Genomic DNA, 23,945 nt, shown 5'->3' with positions numbered 1-23,945 from the left:
TTTCGCAAGAGTATGGGAATGAACATTGTCAAACGAGAATTTTATATATGTATAGAGATTCTAAATAATTTAAGTCCTTTTCTTTAGGCTATTCTTTTATTATTTTTATTGTATTTTTTTTTGCTAAATAGGTGATTTAACCTTCCTGACATACGCCGTCGACTTGTTTCCTCACGATGTTTTTCTTTCACTATACAATCAAGTGCGCACGTTGTTAGAAAATCCATTGGTGCACAGCTGAGGTTCGAACTTACGACCTCATAGAAGTACATGTAAAATCCTAGATAGTGTAATTGTCTCATTAGTTACTTCCTGTGTAGTAATCTTAAAATTATTTCTCCACTTAGAGATGTTCCATCATTTGCATTTCTTAAAAGAGGATATTTATGTATAAAATTTAACTTGTACTACTGTATACACAATAAAATGCGTATTCAATATAAATGTATGAAAATAGAAAAGTTCTTTCACAATGTTAGTATATCTTTGCCTCAATTTCCCAAAATAGCAAAGTTTTTCTTTTATTACAGGTCAAGTATGAATATCTACATGTTACACTCGGTTAGAGGGTTATGATGCCTGTCCGAAGTTAGTGTAGCCACTTATTCAAAACGCTTAGATCTGTATGCAAATTAGGATAGTCCGGTAAGTTTCTAGTTATATCTGAAGTTAAATTGCTTGTATTAGCTTAAAATGTACGAAGATATATTTTGAACTATTATGTTTAGTATTCAAACTTCTATATTTTATAATAATAGTGCTTCTGAAACATAATATAAAACTTACAAACTGTACAACACAAGAGCTAAATTATATTAACAAATATTCAAATGGCCATTAACTTAAATCTATTTGATCTTTTTTGTCAATTAAGTCTTACGCTACGATCAAAGGAATGTTTCAATTAAGATTTTGTTAATTTCCGTAAAAAAGTTATCAAATGTAGAGATGTTATATTTTGAAGAAGCCTGCTTTTAAAGTGTTTGTTTGTGTTTGTTGCTATATCTGGTAATCTGATACACCCGTACACACATACGGATGTACACACAGTTGTTTATAATTAGTCAAATCGTAAACTGCATTGTATGATTTTGTTAAATAAAATAATATGCATTAATTTTTCTCTTTTCATTTTCTAAGTTTATTTTTGACATGTTTATGGTGTAGCCATAACTTTAAAAAATATATGAAATTTAAACGCGTTCGAATGAATATACAAATAATAATAGAAACTTAAAACTAATCTAATCTATAAAACTTTCAATACTTGAGGCAGAATATTTATTACTCATATTATAATAATTTAACTATATATTATAATAATTTGTGGATAATCAAAAGGATATTGATAGCAACAGAAACAGTACACAAAATAATATATAAATTTAATTATTGATTTAATTTTTAAAAATCAACTATAGGTTAGATAGATTCGTGTATATTTATATATCTAGATTGTAGATAATGCACTGGTAATAACAAAAACTATGACTTTTGACTGGAAATTTACATATAGTTACACATTCTACATCGTTTCCTTCTAAAGCAATTTGTAAAATTTGATGGGTCGGATTGCCTTTTATAAGTTAAACGTTACATACGATCTTTATAGCTAGGGAGCTGACGAGCAAAATACCTATATGATTTACACATGTGGCAGACTTTTGAATAGGAACTATTATACGATATTATGGACCAGGTCTGCCACCATGGTAGCGCTGCCATGTCGATTGACACTCCCTTAAAAATGTTATTTTAGGTTGCCTTTTAGGTTGATGTTTATAAACCTTTGTGTGTGTTTTATAATTTAAATAAATATGTGTAATGCACGCTTGACAGACCTGTAGTGTTCGTTTAAACACTCTGCGAACAACCGTATAAAAAAAGTATATCACCATCGAAACGCTGCGTTTTTTGTTGAACAACAAAAGAATGCTATATCATTTGGTCGTGTCTGCCTCTTTGACGGTTGTTCTATTGCTTATAAAAAATAACTAAGGCAGACACTTACACAGACCTTTTCCTATCAATACGAAATACGATCAAATCATATTAAATGCTCGCCAGCTCCCTAGCTATTATAATAAACAAACTATAAGGAAGAACAGTAATGACCGGTATTAAGATATTTTCTAGCAAATGTCTGCGCAGTTGACGTAATTGCATACGTATTATATGTATGAATTTGCAATTATATGTGGCCAGATGTGAATTTAAATTAGAGGCATTAGGGAGAAAAAACAGGCATGCAAGCCGTTATATCAAATTGTATTTAGTAGTGTTTTGCTGGAATTTAAATTATATTTGACGTAAATGTAAATTGTATATAAAATAATAAGAAATTTTGATTACGAGGATTACCTCTTACGGCGATTACGCCGAAACTAAACCCTATTGAGGCTAAAGTCAAATCGTGCTATAGATATGTTATCGAAAATTTTTATGACCGCTATAACTATTGTATCGCTCTCGAAGGCTATATTGAATCATCAAAAAAAATATATGTCAGCCTAAAAACTTTACAGCCCACCTAATATATTACTTAAAGCTTTTTCGTAAGAATCTTCTTTGTGTTTAGACTGTAACTGAACTGAAACTGGACTGGAACTAATTTATTTAAAATACCAACCCTCTTAATAGTTAGTCATTAGAAAACTGTCCAGTCTTTGTAAGAAATATTTTTAAAGACATAAATAAACTTATATTACCAAGATAACTTTAAACAATTTTTTTTCATAACTAGTAAAAGTTCGAGAAGGTTCCATGTCCGGTCAACGACGTCAAACATCTAAAGTAAATAGTTGCCGAACTGAGACAAGTATCTTAATGATATTCACTCGAGTGAACAAATAAAGATTTGATTTTCAGCTTCATCACTCGAAGTAATTCTATAATGGGCTATTGACTTTGACACTACAAATATTATTTGTAGTGTCAAAGTCTTAATTAAATATCAGAGTATTAAATAAATATTAGATCTGTTAATAATATCGTATTTACAAATAATAATAAAAAATCTAAATAATAATTGCATATTTATTATTGCATGCATTTTAAACACACATGACTAAGTTTACTACGCAGTGGGTCCTTTTTTAATTTTCTGACGAAGCTTTGTTTAGGACAGAAAACACAGTATATACGAAAAACTGCTTGATTTTTAACGCTTTTTTCGAAATGAATTAAATGTTGTATGGCGAAGTAAAGTAGAAAACAAGTATCTTTAGCCCAATATACACGATAGTCAGGTAGCGAAGGTAAAAATGTACAAGACTGTATAGACCGCTACTTTCGTAATTAGTATAAAACAAATTAAACAAACTAAAATAAAATTATCGTATGTATTACAAAAACAAATCGTTCACACATTAAAGTGTCATCGATGACACATTAATTAAGGAAATACCGAAACAATTAAAAAACTGTAAATTCAAACTGACAAATTAAATAAGGATTACAAAGTTTTTGGCGGACAATTACCGTGTTCATTCCATTTCCTTCGACAAAGGAAATACTCGATCGAGGACAAAGAAAATTTAATAAAAGTTAATAATATGTAAAATACAACAAATGTTGTAAGAAACGTTTTGAGGCTAATTGCTCGCTTTATATACAGAATTTTAATCACATTTTTAAAAATACAAATAAATAATAATATCTCTCAATTATCAGTTATCACGGAGTTTATACTAATTCCAATAAAAAAAAATAAGGAAAAAAATTAAATTTTTATTTAATTACCTTCCAGAAGGTTAAAAAAATTAACAGTTCACCTGTTGTATATTGTTGGAATTAGATAATATTTGTGTATTTTATTTTGGCTTATAAACTTTCATTTCTCGGAACGAGATGTGTTTTTGTTTCTTTTTGTTTTCCGTCGGAACTTCCAAGTTTCATTAAATTCCATTCCGTAGTTTTTGAGCTATGACTTATACTTATTCCTAGAAGACATAGTATAGGTATATATTGTATTAACGAAATGAAATCTTGGCTTAATATTACACAATTGGTCTCTTTTGATGTACAGTATTTTTGTACTTGATTAACATTTGTAAACTACGTTTGGAAGTATGATGAGTTAGAACGTAGATATTATTGTCCGTAATTGGACTATTTATTTATTTATGCTGAGATATCTGTATCTGTTTCGTGATGTTTACATTTCTAATAGGCAAGGTGATCAGCCACACACAGTACCTGGCACACGTCTGTGATTTATAGATCTAAAACATGCCGATTTCCTAAAGATTTTTCCTTCGCTGTACAAGCGAGTGTTAAATGTGAATACACGGAAAGTCCTATGTAGCACAGATGAAGTTTGAACCTACGAGTTCTGGGATAAGAGTCACACGCTGAAGTCATCAGGCCAAACATGCATGAGTAAAAACAAAGATATAGAGCTTTTGTAGTTATTGAAAAGTTTTCATTTGTAGTTACTTTTTAACAATATAACATTATATCATTCTTTATTCTTATCAAATATGCATGCGAGTGATTTTATCTCTTAAATAAAATTTTATACGTTACTAAAATTTGTGTTTTTTTACAATTTTTTCCCCTGTTTACAAAAGCTTCCTTGGATTGAGTGTACGTAATGCGCAAATTTACATAATTTCAAAAACACAATTAATGAGTTCGAATCATGTACAATTCGAAACAAAAGACAAAAAATGTTAATTGGACAGAGTCACGCCGGTATCAATCGGCCCGAATATTTGCATGGCTTTTAGATATGCCACGACGATTACGCCGAAACGTACAGTTGAGTCAAAAAGGCGTTTTCTTTCACAAGCAAAAATATTTTTAAACCCTTTGGTACCTTATTAGGAGCAAGATAGTCTTTTGTGATAAACGCTTCTCGGAAACTGAAAAATGTTTTGCTTTTTTCAGTTAAATATGGCGAATAAATTCTGTATATAAATTTCAGAATTTTCTTCTTCGGTTTTTTTTTACAATTTCACACACATAATGATATATTTACGGCTATATCAAGTCAAGTGGTATATAGGTTAAGCTTAGAGGAAATATTGTTACCTTGAAAACATCTGAGGTTTTGTCAGTAAACATTTTTTTATTGTATTTGAGTGTACTTTTACCATAGTATCGTCAGATTCGTCAGCACTCAGTCGTTACACGTGATACCCACGCAGCGAAGCGTGCAGATTTTTGTGAATTCACCTTTTTTCAATAAGGCACCTGTTATAAGGACACTGAAAGAAACAACTTGGAAATGTTTTCATCTATAATTTAATATTTATTATATAAAAAAACCATTACTTTCAAGTATGTTTTAGATATAAGTTCTAAAACATGCCTGAAATACAAGAAAATATTTACAAAGTTTACACACATCGATTATATTAGAATCTATAATTCAGAATATATTTTGTAAAAAAACAATAAATTTAATATAAGTTCTAAGGCATATTTAAAATACAAGAAAATAAATGCACATATCAATTATATTAGAACATAGAAATTACATGCAAGGAATAAAACACAAAACCAAGGAACAACATAGGCAAAACAGTATTTTATTTTTGTAAGGAAAAATCTCAAAAATGACTGGAATGGACTGGTTATAAAAACTACTTCAGTATGAGTATAGATGATATTTAATTAAAAAGTATTTAAAAATTCTGATTTAAAATCCTTATTCGACAAATTGTCTTGTGTCATAAAAATATTTTGTGATCTCTAAAAGTTATCTTTTTCATACTATTCGTGATTTATGTACTCAATTAGGGGGCGCTATTTTATTTTAGGAAATCATTCTCTGGCTTTATATTATATTTTATTAATGTAGTTAGTCGTTCAAGTTCCTCAATGGGTAAGGTAGTGCGATGAGCCAGCGAGGTCCACGGTGGCGAGAGCCACATGTAGATGTCATCTAAGGTGAATGTGTGACGACCATTTTCACTTTATATAAATAAGTATTTGTTGTATTATCTATGACTATATACATGCTTTGCTGTTTCACCAGCTAAAACTTTTGGCAAGATTTGTTGCTGTCATAGCAATTTGTAGATTGTCATTCAATTAATAATCGTTATATTCAATTGTCTTACAACCCTTATGTAAACTTTCTGGTGAATCTCACTATTAGTGAAAAAAATCCGTGAATTAGTTCATATTTATCGCGTTCATATAAGTACAGACGCGGCCGGGAATAATCGGTTTAAGCAGAAATGATGATGAACGCGGTTTTATCGCCGAAACAATGCAACGTTCCAGAAATCAAATTCAAACAAAAAATTCTGTAATCTGTGACTTGAACCGTGTCTCGCCCTTATTGTTAACGACTGACACCAAAAACTGCTAAGTTTTGTTGCAATGAGTGTAATTCATAACGATAATATCTTACGTCTCTGAATAATTAGTATGCTTAAACAATTAAAGCATTTTAATTTTTTTACTGTTACACAAATTTATGGTGTTATTTTTTTGGTTTATATTTACAAGACGTCTTAATAACCTTGCATGAGCGAACATAGTGAATGATTGTATCCTACGGAAGATCTACTACACTGATATTAATGTAGGTTTCATTTTTATGACTTTTTTATGCATTATTATAAGTTTAATTCCAAATTTTGTAAGACGAACAAACCTGCCTTTTTTAAGTCTAAGAAAAATAATCTATTTTGACGAGCGACTAAAAATTTAATATTCCCAAAAGGACTTTTTTTAATTGTATAACATAGACAACATTATGCAATAAACTTCATGTGATTTCTAGAAGGTTGACAATTACAATACTGTGGTCGAACGGAAGAGCCTTGTTCCCACACTCACGTATCGGGTTCAAAGTTTTGCGAATAGCACCCGGATTCTCTAGACCTTGGACTGCGTAAGGGAAGCCTGCGGTCAGACGGGGAAACCGATGGTTTTGCATACTCCATACCCGATATGTTGTGAGAAGAACTAGTAAAACTAGACATGGTAGTCATATGTATTTTGTGTATAGAAATTTATTTCGAAGTGTGAGAGCTGTTTTAGCATAAAGCTATTCGTATTTGCATAATTCTGAACCGAAAGGTCTTCCAGTCAATTCGATGCAATAACTTTTGTTTCTATGTAAACTATGAAATGTTACATAGAGAGTTGTAGCGCCACTGGACTATTACGATTATTATCTAAACCAAGGGCCTAATCAGCTGATTGTCAAGGAGAAGTAGGTACAGATGGGAAAAGTATACGTTGCATAAAAAAGTGAAACATCAATGATGTGAATGAAAATAAATAAAACATAATAATATATAATGTAATGTAATCAATATAAATATTGACCAATTATTTAATAAAAGGGTTTTTCGATTGACTAGCTGCCTCTAACTATCCCTAGTGACGACCTGAACTATTTATTAACTTTATTAAATTAAAGAAAATCTCTCTAAAATCTTAACCCCAATTTTCTCTCCTCAATGAATCAATCATAACCCCCTCTGAGTAAAAAATACAACCAATATTTCAAATACAGCAAAAAACCTTATCCAATATAAAACATTGCATTATAAATCAACGTCGATGAATATTTAATCAATCTGTATGAGGTATTGTCAGCTAATCATCGTGGCTCTTTGCCAATAAAAAAAATACATTTATAATAAGTAATTTGTATGCGACAGGCCATTAATGTTTTTCACGTGAGTCGACTGATAACTTTATTGTTAATTGGAGGACAGAACGGTTGAACAATGTCATAGAAATAAAACCTTTGTGGAGAACCTAAAAAAAAATATCAAACGTCAAGACAATGTTTCAAATTTCAATGTTTTCCTAGTTAAGGCAAAGGTGGTGTTAGAACACCCATATTTGATGATCAAGAGTTACCAAAAACTCGATTCGGTACGAAAGTTATACGAAAGAAGTGTCTGTGTGTGCTACGTTATTCTGAAAGGCAAATCTATCATTATAATAATCTAGTCAGAGCCTTCTAATTCATCCAGGGCCTACTAATAATATAATAATATTCTTTATCAGTATACAGTAATGTCATAGAACGGAAGCGGTTCTAAAATAGATATTTCGAATTTGTGAAATCATCCCGAGACCTTGAACAATACGGACTGTAAACCGTTGAATTGCTTCTTTTTGAGCAAAACATGAGCTATTAATGTCGCACATGAGCAAGACGTTGCAGGAAGTGAAACAAAACGCGCACGAGCACGATGCGTTTATAAATACTGCGCTCACCTTCACTACACCGAAATTATCGCGTTCAGTATGGTACAATTCATAAGATATTAAGATTATGGAAGATTGATGATGTGCACTTCCTCCAACGAAAAGGCAGGATCTTTGACCAGCATATCTTCGATAGATTTGGTGGTAGATTTAGGTAGGTTTTCATAAATAGGAAAGATGAAGCGGAAAGGTACAACGGTGCGGAGCCAAAGCGCGATGCACCTTATAATTTCGACGCTTAAGCGGGGAAATCAGAATAAAAATTGAGTTGCAAATCGTTGAAAGCACTGCCTAGCTAACCTCTCCCAGATCAATATACCAAGGTAGTTCTGGTGATTTGATAATGTCCATTTGCTGTCTGAATCAAAAGTCATCACAAAGCAATTCGCAGAAGAGACGAGAAGTTTAATTTATCCTTAATAGTCGCAATTTGTTAGCGTGATTAAGGATATGATTTCGTCGTGTTCAGCCACAGGATCTTATTGCAAAAATGCTCAACTTACTAGTAACATTTTAAACTAAATAATATTACTTGAAAGTTGCTTAGATACTTACAAATCTCTGCTATGTTGTATGAAAATTTTATTTTATTTAAATTCGCTTATATTATATATATATTCATTCACTCACACTAATCATGCGATAAATAATGAAGTGGAAAATATGGTTAGTTACCGAAAAAATCTAAATAAGAAACGTTTGATAATAGTACGCTGAGATGGAATTACCACAACTGAACCACATGTATAAAAATACGTAAATAAGTGACAAAAAGTAAATTAAATTATTTATTAATTATTATTATTATTTATCATATATTACAAGCTATAGAGCTTACAAACAACACTCCCATAGCTTTTGCCTTGGGCCAGACCACGAGTGCAACACACTGCGCGGCGTGGCCCTGACTGGGCTAAGGCCAGTCGCCTTAGGGTAAACATTGTGCCATAAAATTTGCGAGAAGCGATTTACTCCGCACATAAAATAAATTTCACCCATTTACATATTTATACAGCTTGATAATACTGTGTCTATATTTTCGTTTCGTAAACAATTTGTATAAATATTATCATTTCAGGATGTAAATAGCAAATGTCTCGAATGTGCTATTCCGTGCATCCCGTACTCGGTAGACGATGCAAGATATATCTTATAAGACCAAAACTTACCGATTTATAATCTGACCTAATTCAATATATAATCTGTAGCTTTTTCAAACAAAAAATCATTCTACTCTGCGCCATTAAGAGATGGCCTCCATCATTGATTTCCTTTACCATATTAGTATATCATGTATTTACTCATATGATTTTAACGGCGTTTAATTAATCGATTCAGATCAGACTTGGACTTTTAACATGTAGGTACTGAATTCAATATTGCAAACGTTAACCTAGTAATAAATAAAGCTGATGTTATGTAAAATGAGAACGTGACCGTAATGAGACAGCAGTATTTGTATCAGGCTAATATTGCATCGGACGTCAAAACAAAAACGACATCCATTACAAAGCAATTACCAGCTTTATCATAAAGGGATAAACACACATTTGGAAAATGACCACTGATAAATAATTAATTCTGTGAAACAGATAATAACAATATAAAAATGTTATCGGAACTTTTGTAATTTATTATTCCATATATTCCATATAGACTAATGTCTATCGATACTTGAAGACTGTACGGAATAATTACGTATTTTGAAATATAGAACCGGCAATAATAATTTCGAACAGCTTTGTTTAATCTTTACAGATACCTTAAACTAGACGCAGTCAATGTGTCTTTTATATATAAATACAAAAACAAGTACGTACTATTTATTTCATAATCCATAGTCCAATCCAATTCCGGTCCCGGAAGGTCGCATTTCAAATTCGTCACGGTTTGGAAACTAAACTTTTTTGTAATGATCGAGACATTAATTTTCCCGTGTGTGTATAATATCCCTAAATATCCAATTATCGCACATTATCACCAGCAAAGCGCAAGGCCTGCCCTTGACTCACACAACACCCTTCAAGGTCTCAACGCAAATTAATGTTTTGCATGTTCATACCTAAATACTACTTTATGCACTAAATTAAGTGTTGTTAGTCACATTTAATTTAAAGTTTGTAGTAAAAATCATATGTATATTCTATACAAAATGTCAAACATAAAATAATTTCTCGACTTTCTCAATACGAAAACTGAAAAAAAATAAAAACATCCGGAATCTGTTTATCTTACACTTAAGCGTTCTTAACATTCCTAATGAAATTGACAAAAAACAATCTCTTAGCTTAGCATAACCCTAGAATTTAAAATGGCAATTGACGTTCAAAAGCGCGGGAAAATGGAACGCGCGAAAATAAAATGGCGGACGCTCGCCGCGTGATAGCAACTTAATTTCCTAGCCGTTAAGTTTAATTGCCCTCATAAAGTTCTATTGTTTTTCGTTTCGATCCCGTTCTAGTGCAGTTACCACCTCGTTTGACCCATTCAAATGAAAATGACATTTCCTTCGAGTTTTTTAGCCTTTCAAAATGGCGCTTCACAATAAGAATGTTTGTTTTGATGCGTTTCATTAAAACAATATTCAGATTTGAGGGCAAATGGGGCAAGATTCGTGAAAACGGCGCTGTTTGTTTAACATAGAATTTAAGATGCTTTCTAATATTTTCGTAAACAGATCAACGATTTAAAACCATAACAATCGTTTGAAAGATAATATTAAAAGTATCATAAACCATAAAAACGAAATTGGTAAGTCTATACTTAAAGTAATGCATTAACTATTATATTTAATTATCTCTGTCTAATTATGTTTATACCGTGATGAAAGAATACGTCAACTTTTGGACGTCAACAACGGAGTGTCATCTGATGTTTAAGTAATACAGCCGCCCATAGACACTCACATTGCCAGAGGGCTCGGAAGCGCGTAGCCGGCCTTTGAAGAATTGGTACACTCGGTTCTTGAAGGAGCCTAAGACGAATTGGTTCGGAAATACCTGATTGATAGCTGGTTCCACATAAAGTGACCGGAAAAACATCCTCAAAAACGCTCAGTTGAGGAACGATGTTATTCTGCCCTGACGTGATATTAATCTGAACACCTTTGAACACTCCGTGGTAAATGCGGTAGAAGATCAATCCGCGCGGTATGTGACTGGTCGTCAACAATTCTACGACTAATGTTATTTTTTAACCTTCATAAATTTTATATCTAAATACCAATTTTTACAGCTATAATAATACAATCATAATACAGAATGCAATAACTTAAAGTGTGCACACCCTAAAATCCCTAGAGTGAATAATATTTTTGCAAATTACTAATAACTAGCCCCGCCTTCGTTCAGATGTCTCATTAAAAACCCTGGGTGGTGGGGATTTTCAGTCGGACCCGCTTAACCAATTTTGATAAAGATCTACTGGCGATGTATTAATTACATAATTAAATCGAATTGAGTGTAAGTGAAATATTTCATACATTTCATTCCATTAATTTATTCTTATCTCAGCTGCACACAGCGTATTTTTATATTCATATGAATAAATAAAATAAGTACTACAAATCACCGTTAAGTGCACAAAATTAAAATGTTTGGAGCGATCTTAGCCAAGTGACTAAACTAAAAAGTTACTTTATTTATATATACAGAGCTGGAAACACAATCCGTGATGTTAGATGCGGCCTATTGAAGGGCATGCCTGTCAGGTGATGCCTAATTAACCGCTTCTTAAACGAACCCATTTTAAACTCAAGACAGTCTAGGGAGATGTATAGGCAACGACTTCCACTTTGCTTTCCAAGAAACGACGGTTCAAATCAATATTTCGATTAGTGAAAAGTCGGCGTGTCTTAGGGTAAGATTCAGAATCGAAACTTAACCTGGACTAGCCTTTCTACCGGCATATATACGCCGACAACGTATTATATACTATTTCGGTTATGCAATGCGCACAGGCGATGAGAGAAACTGATCGTGGCTGGCTGTTCATCAACCACACGTTAAACTGTATATAAGAGAGGTGTTGGGAGAAACCGGTGGAAAAAGATTGCTCGCTCCAGATGTTTCCTTGGTGATCAAGACGCTCAGCCATGAGCTACCTAATAGAGGGATAAACCTCAAAGTTAGACCTGATAGCAGCTCTTTAATGATTGAGTATACTCCTTCCTACGTAACGCACTTAACCCCCTGGTAACGCAACAATTAAAGGCTATGGGCTGCAATGATGGGGAAACGAGCCTACGCGATTCCCTTACTTTTTGATACTTTTTGAGCTGGCTACCACCTATAGTATATAAAACAGGCACACATTTAATAACCTTCATATAAACAACTGTGATTTAGGTAACAGATAGAGAAATCTGAGATCAATAAACATGTTTTTCTTTATATTTATACCGATGTAGAAACTCCTAAACAAATCCTCTATTTCACCATCGGTAAAACTACTTTGCTAATAACACCACCACTTAAATAAGTTCAAACGGTCCTTTTTTCAGTATAAAATGCAGTCTTTTACGTGTTTGCATAAAATGGGGTGGAATTGAGCAAAGCGTAGTCTAATCAGATGTGACACTACGCTGTGATTACTTTGTGCCTTTTTACTCTGTGATGAAAGAGTGTTTTAAAGTCAAGGGTCGCTCGACTTTAATTTCTTTGAATACTAAAATGCTTTTCACTATTAACCCGACGCGAGAGGGGTCTGCATTTGTCTATATCTTCGTTTCTTTATTTGTAGCTTTGTTTTCATAAATTTGATTATTTTTTTGATGCAATCGTTAATGGAAGCATCAGTTTGTATGTTTCGGCAACAAAAGTTTAGAAAGGATTTCATTTACGCCTAAAAACTGGTACCGTTAACCACATTAAACCATAGTATTCAGATACAGATACAATTGTTATAATACATTTCATATTTACTGTAATCAACTACATAGTCTTAATTTACTACAGAATTCTCTTCTAAATATTTAATATGTTCATAAAAGTATTAGAAATGCTTTACTTTCAATCATTCAATTTATTATAATAATAAAAAACATTAAATAAGTGAGGCCTGTCTGTTTGCCTCCTATTAAAATAACAAATATGGTTCTATGTTAATAATTCTTCGAGATTATAAGGATTCCATACACACTCACTACATAAGTAAAAAGGGTAGTGGTAAGCTTATTGGCTAAGTGTTCGACTACTTAATGGATTTTTTTCTGCTACTTATAATACTTGTAAAGAAAAATATAGTGAAGCAACAGGCGTGCCTTACAATTAAAACTAGAGACTCATCGTCTAGGTGCTTATGAAATTGTGAAATGACTGACCTAACGTATCTACTACATGCGTCATTATCTTCATATTACATCTACTTAATTAACTTTTAATCTATGTCAAAAAGGTTTTTTATGAAAGCGCTAATCTATTATTTAGAGGTGTAGTAGTGTCACGCGAGCTATATTTCACGTAGAAATTACTTTACACAGTCCTTTGCACTATAAAACAGTTTGCTTGACGTCTAATTAATTACAAATTTGTATGATTAAGGTTAGTTTAATTGCACGCAAGAAGCATCCAGCCTTGTCTTGATTAAAAATTTTACAATTGTTTAAAAGAAATGTTGAAACAAAACAATTATCATTAATTTCTCAACGTAGTAAGAAAATATAGAACAAAAAAGATGGTCACAAACACCATTCTACCATTTATGGTAGATTGTGGGAACCTTAATTCACAATACTATATATTAAACTCCACTACTTTTATTATGATTTTCATAAAAATATTTGTCATAGGCATATATTGTTCCGTCTCAAACTCCGATTGCAATTGTTTCGTTATGCAAAAAGTCTTGGAACGGAACGTTATTTTTTTTCACTCAAAACCCCATAGATCGCCAAAATTGTTACCTGCTTTTCGCAAGTGCAGAAAGCGGGAGTGTATTCCCACATGCTCTATGCACCGCCTATGAACTTTCACCTCTAACATAAAAAAACTTTAACTAAATTAGTTGTAAGTTAGTAAAGTAAAAAGTATTATGCTAACGGAGAATACCTGTGTCCTATCTGTAGAACATCAACGGCCCTGATATTAAAGTACAAATCTAAGATTTTTTAAACACAAATATTTGTAGCAAAGCGAAGGAAACTGATTATATATATAACTTCTAATTAGACACTAAATATAAATTCCATACTGTTAAAGACTACATATCAAATGAGTGTTAGTTATGTTATTATACTCTTAGTCTACGTTTGTTATTGTTTTTTCCATTTCTATGTGTTCTGGAGTATTGTCCCCTTTTGAGTAAAGGCTTCCAGAACGTTTCATTTGGATATGTTGTTAGCTTCTGATCGATTTCCCTCTAAACACTAAATATATCAATTATAATCTTAAATGTATACAGATTCTAAAAAACAGCAAAGACAATTCTTACGCCACTGCATAGAATAGAACTGTCAATGGAAAAATTTAAAATGTTGTCATATTGCTATTTATCTGTGGTTTGAACGTGAACAAAAACAAAACACAATAGTGATCAAGTGAACAAAATGTTTTAAAATCTATACGATACATGTATATGATGGGTCTAAATTATATAATTAATTTTTTTTAAGAATCGAAATAGTGTTTTGAAGTGGTGACAATACACGCCGGATACTTTTAATTATCTCAGTATGTATATCATGTATATACATGTTATGGTTTTCTGTTTAAAGTTATAGGTATGCAGTATTTTCTATATTATCTTATGAATAGCAGATAACCATCGCCAAAAATAAATTGAATTTCAATAAACTATCAATAAATTTACAAAAGATTTTCCATGAACGTGGACAGTTTAATTACAATCAGATAGTATATGTATAAATTAAACATAAAACATGAAGCACAAAAGCCGGTAACACGGCCTCACGCGACGCCGATTGATTTACCCACGAGAATTGTGGTTGCGCATTCGAATTTCGAATTTTGTCCGGTTTTTTCCCGAACGCTGTGTGGCTTTGACTCTGCCGGGGCTTCTAATGGTTCGTTGGCTTCTGATTGATTTATCTGAAAATTCAGTATACTAGCTTGTTTTTTGTTTATGTAAAACTTGTATAGCAATGTTTTTGTTTGGTATTAATATTAAAGTTTGTTTTCCTTTGAAAATTCTAGAAAGTTCACTGTATTTAAAGCAATTAGCGAGTATTCATTTTATTTATAAAGCTGGCACATTTCACATGACTAGGATCTTAAGATCTTCAAAATCGTTGGTTTTTAATATCGAAGGACGAGCATTTCTCTCGTAAAAAATATTACTTAGATAATAAATATTACTCAACAAAGTGCCTATATTTAAAAAGTAATAAATAAGAGATGAAATAAGTATATAAAGGCTTTATATTTCAATAAAGTGAGCACTAGTAAATCTCTCAAGTTGGCAATCGCAGTGGGGCTTAAAGCCAAAACATGTGAAAAATCAAATACACAGTGCCCCATGATATATGGTTGAGGCTTATTATTTTTACCTATTAAGGCTTGCGAGTCACGAGCGGGTTTATGCACGACGTTCATCAACGTGAGTGACACGAATGCTTAACGTATATTCAGCTGTAATTTGCAATGCTTTTGGCACATATAATTTAAAATTTTGATATCTGCCTGGCTTTGGTGGTCATGGTATCTTGATTAAGTTTAAAGACCATGCCAACAGGCTCATGTAACCGTAAACAATAATATGAAGTCTGTAGGAGTGGTTTTTCTTATTGCAAGCACCTTATTGTACCGAGTGAAGCTAAACAGAGGAATTATTCTAATACGATGTCATCTATGTAAATTAGTATTAGTTATAAATTACATTCATTACATGGTCAGCTTATAATCTTTATGCTAGGTTAAAGACATTAGCCATCTACCATGTACCTACAGCGAATCGTATCTTATTTTAGCCATACTTAACTTACAGAACTTGGAGAAACTGAGCGTGGTTGGTAACACAGAAGACAAAAAATCACGTGACCGTTCACCAACCAGATGGGCCGAGCAAGTCCTGAAAACTTTACACTGTCATAAGAGATGCTCTGGACAGAACCACAGAGAGTCCCCTCTAGATCCTTCGTTGCTGACCACGACGCTCAGCCAGGAGCTGCCGATTAAAGAGAGAGAAAGACATTAGGAAAATTCTAAAAGAAAAAAAATTGTGTAGACGCCACGTTTTTCGCGCTTTTATGTCGCTCTAGTACAAGTTAACTTCATTTACGAATGGGATTTTTTGTGCGACGAGCTTTGGCAAGCTGCCGATTTTTGAGACTATGCGATTTTATTTCGACCGCACGATGCTAAATCAAACTTGTATTAAATAATTAGATTTATGACCCGCTTACAGCAGTTGGTCAGATAAGGTAATGGTTTTTTAATTATTATGACGATAAATGAAAATCTTTCAGCAAATTATAGTAACAAGTATAGGCATACTATCTGCGGTGACCCGTAAACTTATACCTAATATTTTTTAACTAATGAGAACAATACAGAATATTGCGAGCTCCTTAATTAATGAGTTTTTTTCTAAAATGCATTTTTCAAAATGCAATTCTGATTGTTATACCTTTTAGGATTTCAAAATAAAAATTAAATGAATTTCTGCTAAATAAGTTTCACCTGGAAGTATCTTATATAATTTACTGACCAAGAAATCTAATTCTGCGAAAGGTCTACAAAGAATTTTAACTAATTACGTATTCTAGACTTATATTCTGTCAAAAAATGCGTGGAAAGCATATATCGTCAAAGTATTGTCAAACTCTCTTACTTATTAACTTATTTGTTAATTATTTTTCTTAACCTCTTTTTTATTACAATATTCACAAATTTTAAAGTATTTAAAATATTTGGCAGCGTAAAAGTGACCTACCAAATAGTGCCCTAGACTGAATGTGCAAGTTCAATGACCTAGGCCACTGACTCCACCAATCATTTATCATCGTCAGTACATCATTAGCAGTGCACGACCTAATTTTACTCAGACAATAACCCCAAATGCACTTACAACAAGGTCACAGACTGCCCGTGTTGAAAATATTTGTCATACTGTCAATGTATGCTCCCAGTTATAGTCTGTGCCAATTTTGAAGCACGATAGACTGTAAATGTAATGTCGGATTTGAAAAATATATATTTCGTTTTTATCAAATAAAGAATTTTCTGTTATATCCGTATGATTTATTACAAAAAAAACTTACGAATTTAACAATAACAATAATTGTTATTGTTATAATTGTATATAATTATTATAACATCTTTTTGGCAATTTATTTATTAGCCATGACAGTGGTGTTGTACAAAAGCGAGAAGTTGGCATTTATTAGTCACACAAATCAAATAAAAAATTAATATTCTCTTCCAATCACGTAATTACTGTGTAATGTACAATCAGTGGCCAGCACTCGACCTTATCAATCAGCCAATCAGATTATTTTAAAATTCGAACCACATTCGAATTTAATCCTCTTTGAAAGAACTTTTGAAAATTTATTTTAACGAGTAATGGTCGTGCTTAACGATTCATTATAGAAAAAAGTTAATCAAATCGCCTTTTATGGGTCAATTTTTCTTAACGTTCTTCAGAATCACGTAGTACCTGTGATATTTTCAAGAGAATCATTTGATCTTCCATGACTATCGACTCGTTGTTTCGAGTTATTGTTACATCTGAAATGGAACACTGGATCTTGTTTTGAAAGTCCTTTAATTACATAATTATCTATTTGTACATAAATTAGTATATCACCTATATAATATTTACATACATATTATGCAAGTTAACTTATACAAATACATATACGAGTCTAAACGTTTACGTGCACCACATTTTTCTGCTCATCTGGTCCGCATATAAAAAGCTAACAAAGCGCGAGTCGTAATTGTAGCATTTCGTGGCGTTTTACAGCCAACATCCGACAAGTACACATGTAAGTGACAGCGAGTGACAACCCGGTGATATTTTTTCGCCACTTACCTTGACGCTGGGGGCTGACACAGATACGTTTTGTTAAGTTTACCCAGAAATAACTACAAAGAGACATTGCCTGAAACCTAATTAGAATGTGTTATAGGAGCGTATGTTCCGCGCGGTTCGGCCCAAAAACCGCTTTATGAAAAATGTAGGTACTTAAAAAATTATGTAATAATAATTACAGAAATATATTTATTTACATTATCGGTATTACCGCCGTGCTTTAAAGTGCTGGGTTCGATTTTCATCGGACCTTTACTGTTGAGATGATAAGCAGATAGTTGCGTTATAAACTGGCATTTACTGGAATCAAACCATAAAATTAATAATCATAATTCTATGATAAACAATTTCGGATTGTCTTGCATGACATTATTATCAACTTGATTTAATACATACTATGACAAACAGTTCACAAACGCACTTATGTCAATTCTATATATTGTTTACGAAAGAGGTTTTCTCTCACAAAATTTGATCAATCATACCAAATGGAACAGAAAAAAAAGGATTACAAATATTTTTATTACAATTTATTATTTGGCACAATATTAAAATGCATTGCCAACTCTTTGAATAACCTAAACGGATTATTATCCTAACCAAAGCGTGAACGTTCATAATGATCACCCGTGTGTCATTATAACAAAAGTGATGCGATATTCGGGATATGACAATGCATTTTCGAGAATGAGTGAGATGCGTCTGTTGTACGGAAGTGGGACGTGAAATCGGCGCTTATTTTATTGTGTATCGCTCAAAGGGACCATTTTGTACCAAATTGAAGATAATTACTGTAACAAAAAGGTACGGTTGGTCTTTTCGCAAACGAATTTATATGAACCGAATTAAAAAAATATTTCTCGGGCGGATGTACCTTTTTGCAATTTAAAGTATTCATATTATACTTTGTGAGTACTAAAACAAAAACTTTATTATACATAATAAAAAGGATGTTAAGTTAAAAGAGAGTTCACTAGGTTTCCCTGTGTCGTGGGTAGCCCTTTCTACTTATTTTTTTCATAATGTAATTGACGAAATAATTTCTACATAACACGTACATATAGTAAAACACTTACCGTTTCACCATACTACACTTAAAAGTAGAATATTTAATTATTAAAAACACTTTCTTTTTTCCTATTTTCCATTACAGCTTTTTATTATTTTAAGAGAGAAATTAAAGAGTTGTGTATGAGTATGTGTCTGTCTGTATCTAACTGTTGAAAACTGTTGATTTAGAAATACATTTTATATAGCCATCACAATAATTCTATTAAATTCTAATTAAACATAAAATACCAAAAAAAATTTCACGTACCAGTAAATTAACAAATATTTTTGTATATACCTTAATACAAAAACATTGAACTGACGTAATTTGTGTATTGACAATTATAGTACATTGACTCTGCCAAAAATTGAAAATGGTGAAATTTATGACGCAGGAGATTTGCTTAAGGAAACACTAATTTTAGATTACATTCATTTGTTTTTGAACAATTTTTTTTAAAAAATAATTATAATTGAATACCAATCACCCTTTTGCGTATATAACGTGATAGTTTCAGTACTGTGTTTTACTTTGACTGTGATAACAAGTGCTGATTATGTTCATAAGAATTTTATTTGCCAAATCTGGGTTCGAACCAATAAACAAATGAAAAATCGCAAGCTCACCTACTGAGCAAAAAAAACACACTTTAAAATTATTTGTATAAACTAAATTACGATACAACTTATGATTGGCACTGGAATTGTGTCAATTATTAATAATTCATAAACTCATAGCCATTAAATGGGTAAACGAGTCAAGTACATATGTTTGAACTGGGTTCAAAGAGACATGACGTAACTAATCGAATAATATACAAGTTTCCTTTGAAAATAAAAAGGATGTGTTAAATTGGCCTAGTTTAGCTTTCAAACTATTTTTGAGTTTAAGACTATACAATTTTTTCATTATCAATAACTAAATCACGATGTTATGAATAACTTTGGTAATTATTCATAGCCTTTATTAGTAATTATACATTTTAAGATTTAATTTAAAGGTCGAGTTTAGTATTTGAATGTACATTGTAAATTCCAATGTACATACAAACATGCGTTAGTATACGCGTACACCAAGAATATATGGAGGTAAGAGCAGTGTCTGTTAAATAAGTACGCATGTAACCCTCAAGCCCTAAGTTCAAGCATTCGATACGATATAAAAAGAATATGTCAAAAAGTATGTATTATTTCTGCTCCTAGCCCTGTTTTGAAATAGACTTTTCCACAGAAAAGTTATCAGAAAACATAGAAAACTTATCTACCTTAAAAATTATTCAACGAATCGTTTTCCAAATAATTTCCCGTCCACACAATTCTACGTCTTAATTTACGCGATACCTATTCTAAGAAATACTAAGTGGGATAGACTATACGTTGAAGTAATACGTACGTTACCTTGAAGTAATTCATGCATTTATTTTTAAAACGCAACGTAGATAAAATATTTTATCTAAATGTTTAGATATGTCATACACAAACATGTACGCAGATGGCTGTTTGTTTAATATGATAAAACATGTACATACTGACTTTACTTTAATAAATTTGCCAAGTTAAGATAATATATATATATATATATATATATATTATTATAATAAAACTTGATTTGGTCCCCGAAATAGGGAGCCCCTGTGTTGTTCGTCTAGATTGTTGTTTTACCAATTATATTATAATTTAAATTTCATTCCATTAATAATTTTGTATGAGGCAACTTATGAAGACAAATAGCCAAATCTTCCAAGTGACTAATTCAACAAATAAAAATTACAAGTGAATTTTCTACTTATCAAGCAAAACTTCTGTCCCATAAATTTACTTCTGTATAATTTATTATATCGACACTATATACGAATTTAAACTCAACTTATTGCTCATACAAAAATATTCCATTTAACCACCAAATTTAAGTGGGTTAATTTTATTCTTGCACAAGAAACTAAGTGTTGAGCCGAAAATCAGTTTTGAATTTAAAATGGAGCATTTGTGAGGCAAAGTGGTCTTTTGAAATCGAAAGTTGTCCTACATTATAAAATGGGTCCGTTTCCTGTGGATTTATAACATATTATAATTGCTAGTATTATTCAATAAAAAGTGATACTGAGAATAATGATTTTCTACTGCGACTACTGCATCATCATCATCAATATAGCCCATAAGGGATCTTAGCCTCCTGAAGTATATTTCGCCATCGCAATCTTTTTCTTGCTTCTTGCGTCCAACTTAGAACCGTATTGTTTCGAGATTCTGGACAACTCCATCCCACCAACGCAGCGTCGGTCTACCGGGTTATATTATATACACTACTGCATCGTCTACACCTTCAAATGTGATTTAAATCATATGGCATGATATGTCATTAAGAAAACACTTTTTAAACGGATTGAAGCTATGTATTATTATTATAAACTTATAATTATTTACATAATTTAAAAAAAAAAAACCGACGTCTCGCGTGCTTTACAGCACGAAACGCACGCGAAACGTCGGAAAAAAAATTATGTAAATAGAATTAAAAAAGTGTTTTCTTAATGTGTAAAAGCTCTGTTAACAAAATGCAATTCTATGATATGTCATGTTCCTCTGATCACGGAAATAGGTAAAAATCCATAGGAGCTAGATCGGGTGAATATGAAGGATGTTCTAACAATTCGAATCTTGGTGAAACAAAACAACTTTAGGCAACTTACTTATTTGTCCTGCGTAGAAAGTCACATCATTAACGGCCCTTGGCTGTCCCAGAAAAAGCCCACGATCTTACGGAGCTTCGGGGATGACGGTATCTTCTAAATCACTAAAACAGTAACGCGACGATCCAATTGTTTGGCATTCAACTTTCTTAACCATGTGATCAGTTACCACCGACGTAGGGCGGCCCGTGTAGGGGTTGTCGTTAATGGAAGTACTTCGTCGCTCGAACTCAGCTCACCAACCCCAAACCGTAGATTATGCAGGAGCAGGAACCCCTAATGTTGGTTTATCACCTACGTAGTAAAAAAATTCAAGCAGTTTCCTTTTTTAATATGATTATATCCAACAACGATGCCTGGCAGTCTTTTCCTCCAATACATTCTGTATCATATTATTGTTATTTATTGTTTTCAAGAAAATGCAATCAAAATAAAACTATTCACCAATGACTTCTTCGTAATTTGATAATTGAATTATCTTATTCCAGTTCCGACTTATATGAAATTGTTTTTTTATCAATTTATTTAATTATGTGTGCATATTAATACTTACCATCCACCAACACCCAGGTGCAGGTGCTCCCTTGTCGAAGACAGGGTAGATTGGACATAAGCTGTGCCTACGACCTTGAGAATGAAGAGTGCAATTAAAGAAGATTTATTGGAATTAAATCTATTTGTTTGGTTATTCTCTAGGCACGAAGTAGGTGAACCCACAGTTAATTTATTCTGATTTTATATAAAGTGTAAATTTGTAATAAAAATAGCACGATTAACGTTTTAAATAATATTTACACAAATTTGTCAAACAACGACCACGAAAAAATACAGATTCAAAATAAAAAGCCACTTTGACATTTCAGTATTCTATTATCATATTATAATAGTCAGTAATCAAAGAGCTATAGAGTAGATATTGATTGGTTATCTGTAAAAGTGCATATAATACAATTTATACTTGCTTCTAATATAATTGTTTAGTAAATAGAGTATAATAAATACCTTTTATTTTACTTTTCTTTACAAGTGATCAAATTAGATATACCTCAATGACATTTCTGAGTGTATAAGTATAATGAGTTTTTTTAGAGCTTGCCAACGCTCGGCACACTGATACATTGGTAAAAGTACCACAAAATAAAATGGTTAATGTGACAAGCACTTATATCGAACATACCATATACGAAGATATACATACACATATTAAACAAAACAATTACTAATCAAAAAGAATATAATTACAAAAAAAATAACTAAACAAAAATTCATAGTTTGGTAAATCTTTAATTTTTTATTGTCACATGATACATGTCACATGTTACGTGTCACAGATTTACAACACACCATATCATTCATTCTAAAATTCATGATTTTACATCACTTCCATAGTTTCACCTTGTTGTTTACCTTTGATATCTATTCAGAATAATGGACTGTAATGTTATGATTTTAAATTACTAAACGATTTTTCACAATTCATAAAAATCGCATGACCATTTGCCATTGTACATAAATAAAAGGTATGGTAATGTAAGGTATGAAGAAACCCAAACGAGCGCGGCCACAGAAAAGTAAAATTGTAATTTGCCATAGACTATAGAACAACGACGAGTCTTCGAACCAGAAGCAGAGTTAAAAATCTGTTATTAAGCAGTATATCTATCAAGGTATTTTATGAAAACACAAGTGCAGCATGCAATAAACAGTAAAATGGGAACATCTGCGCGTGCGATTAGCCTTGGTATCGCGTTAATTCCGACTGCATCGCTTTATTTCTGTCGTTAAATTAAATTTCTTGGATATAAAGTACTAGAAGTGAACTTTTTTCTTGTACTTGAAAACCTTCTTTATCGGCGTTGGGAAAAAAAACCGTCACATTTTTGGGTTAAACGTCACTTTTTTGGCTTACGCGTCACATTTTTCCGTTACGTGTCATCTTCCTATCCCTACCCCGGATGATTCGAAGAGATTGTAAGCCAATAATAACAAAAAAATAAAAAAAAACGCTAGCAATGATAATAAATC

General features: G+C 32.0%; 1 long non-coding RNA gene across 1 annotated transcript; it reads right to left on the bottom strand.

Moving 5' to 3' along the window:
* Positions 1-15,083: 15,083 nt before the first annotated feature.
* Positions 15,084-22,700, bottom strand: LOC123716273. Its single transcript, XR_006754544.1, has 4 exons — positions 22,474-22,700; positions 21,921-22,214; positions 16,127-16,308; positions 15,084-15,233 (listed from the first exon to the last, which is right to left on the bottom strand). It is a non-coding gene; the product is annotated as an uncharacterized LOC123716273 (long non-coding RNA).
* Between the last annotated feature and the right edge of the window lie 1,245 nt (positions 22,701-23,945).

Source organism: Pieris brassicae, chromosome 11 (assembly GCF_905147105.1).
Source record: "Pieris brassicae chromosome 11, ilPieBrab1.1, whole genome shotgun sequence".
In the NCBI taxonomy this organism is placed as follows: Eukaryota; Metazoa; Arthropoda; class Insecta; order Lepidoptera; family Pieridae; genus Pieris; species Pieris brassicae.
The sequence above is the reverse complement of the archived record's forward strand: the minus strand, read 5'-3'. Positions and strand labels throughout refer to the sequence as shown.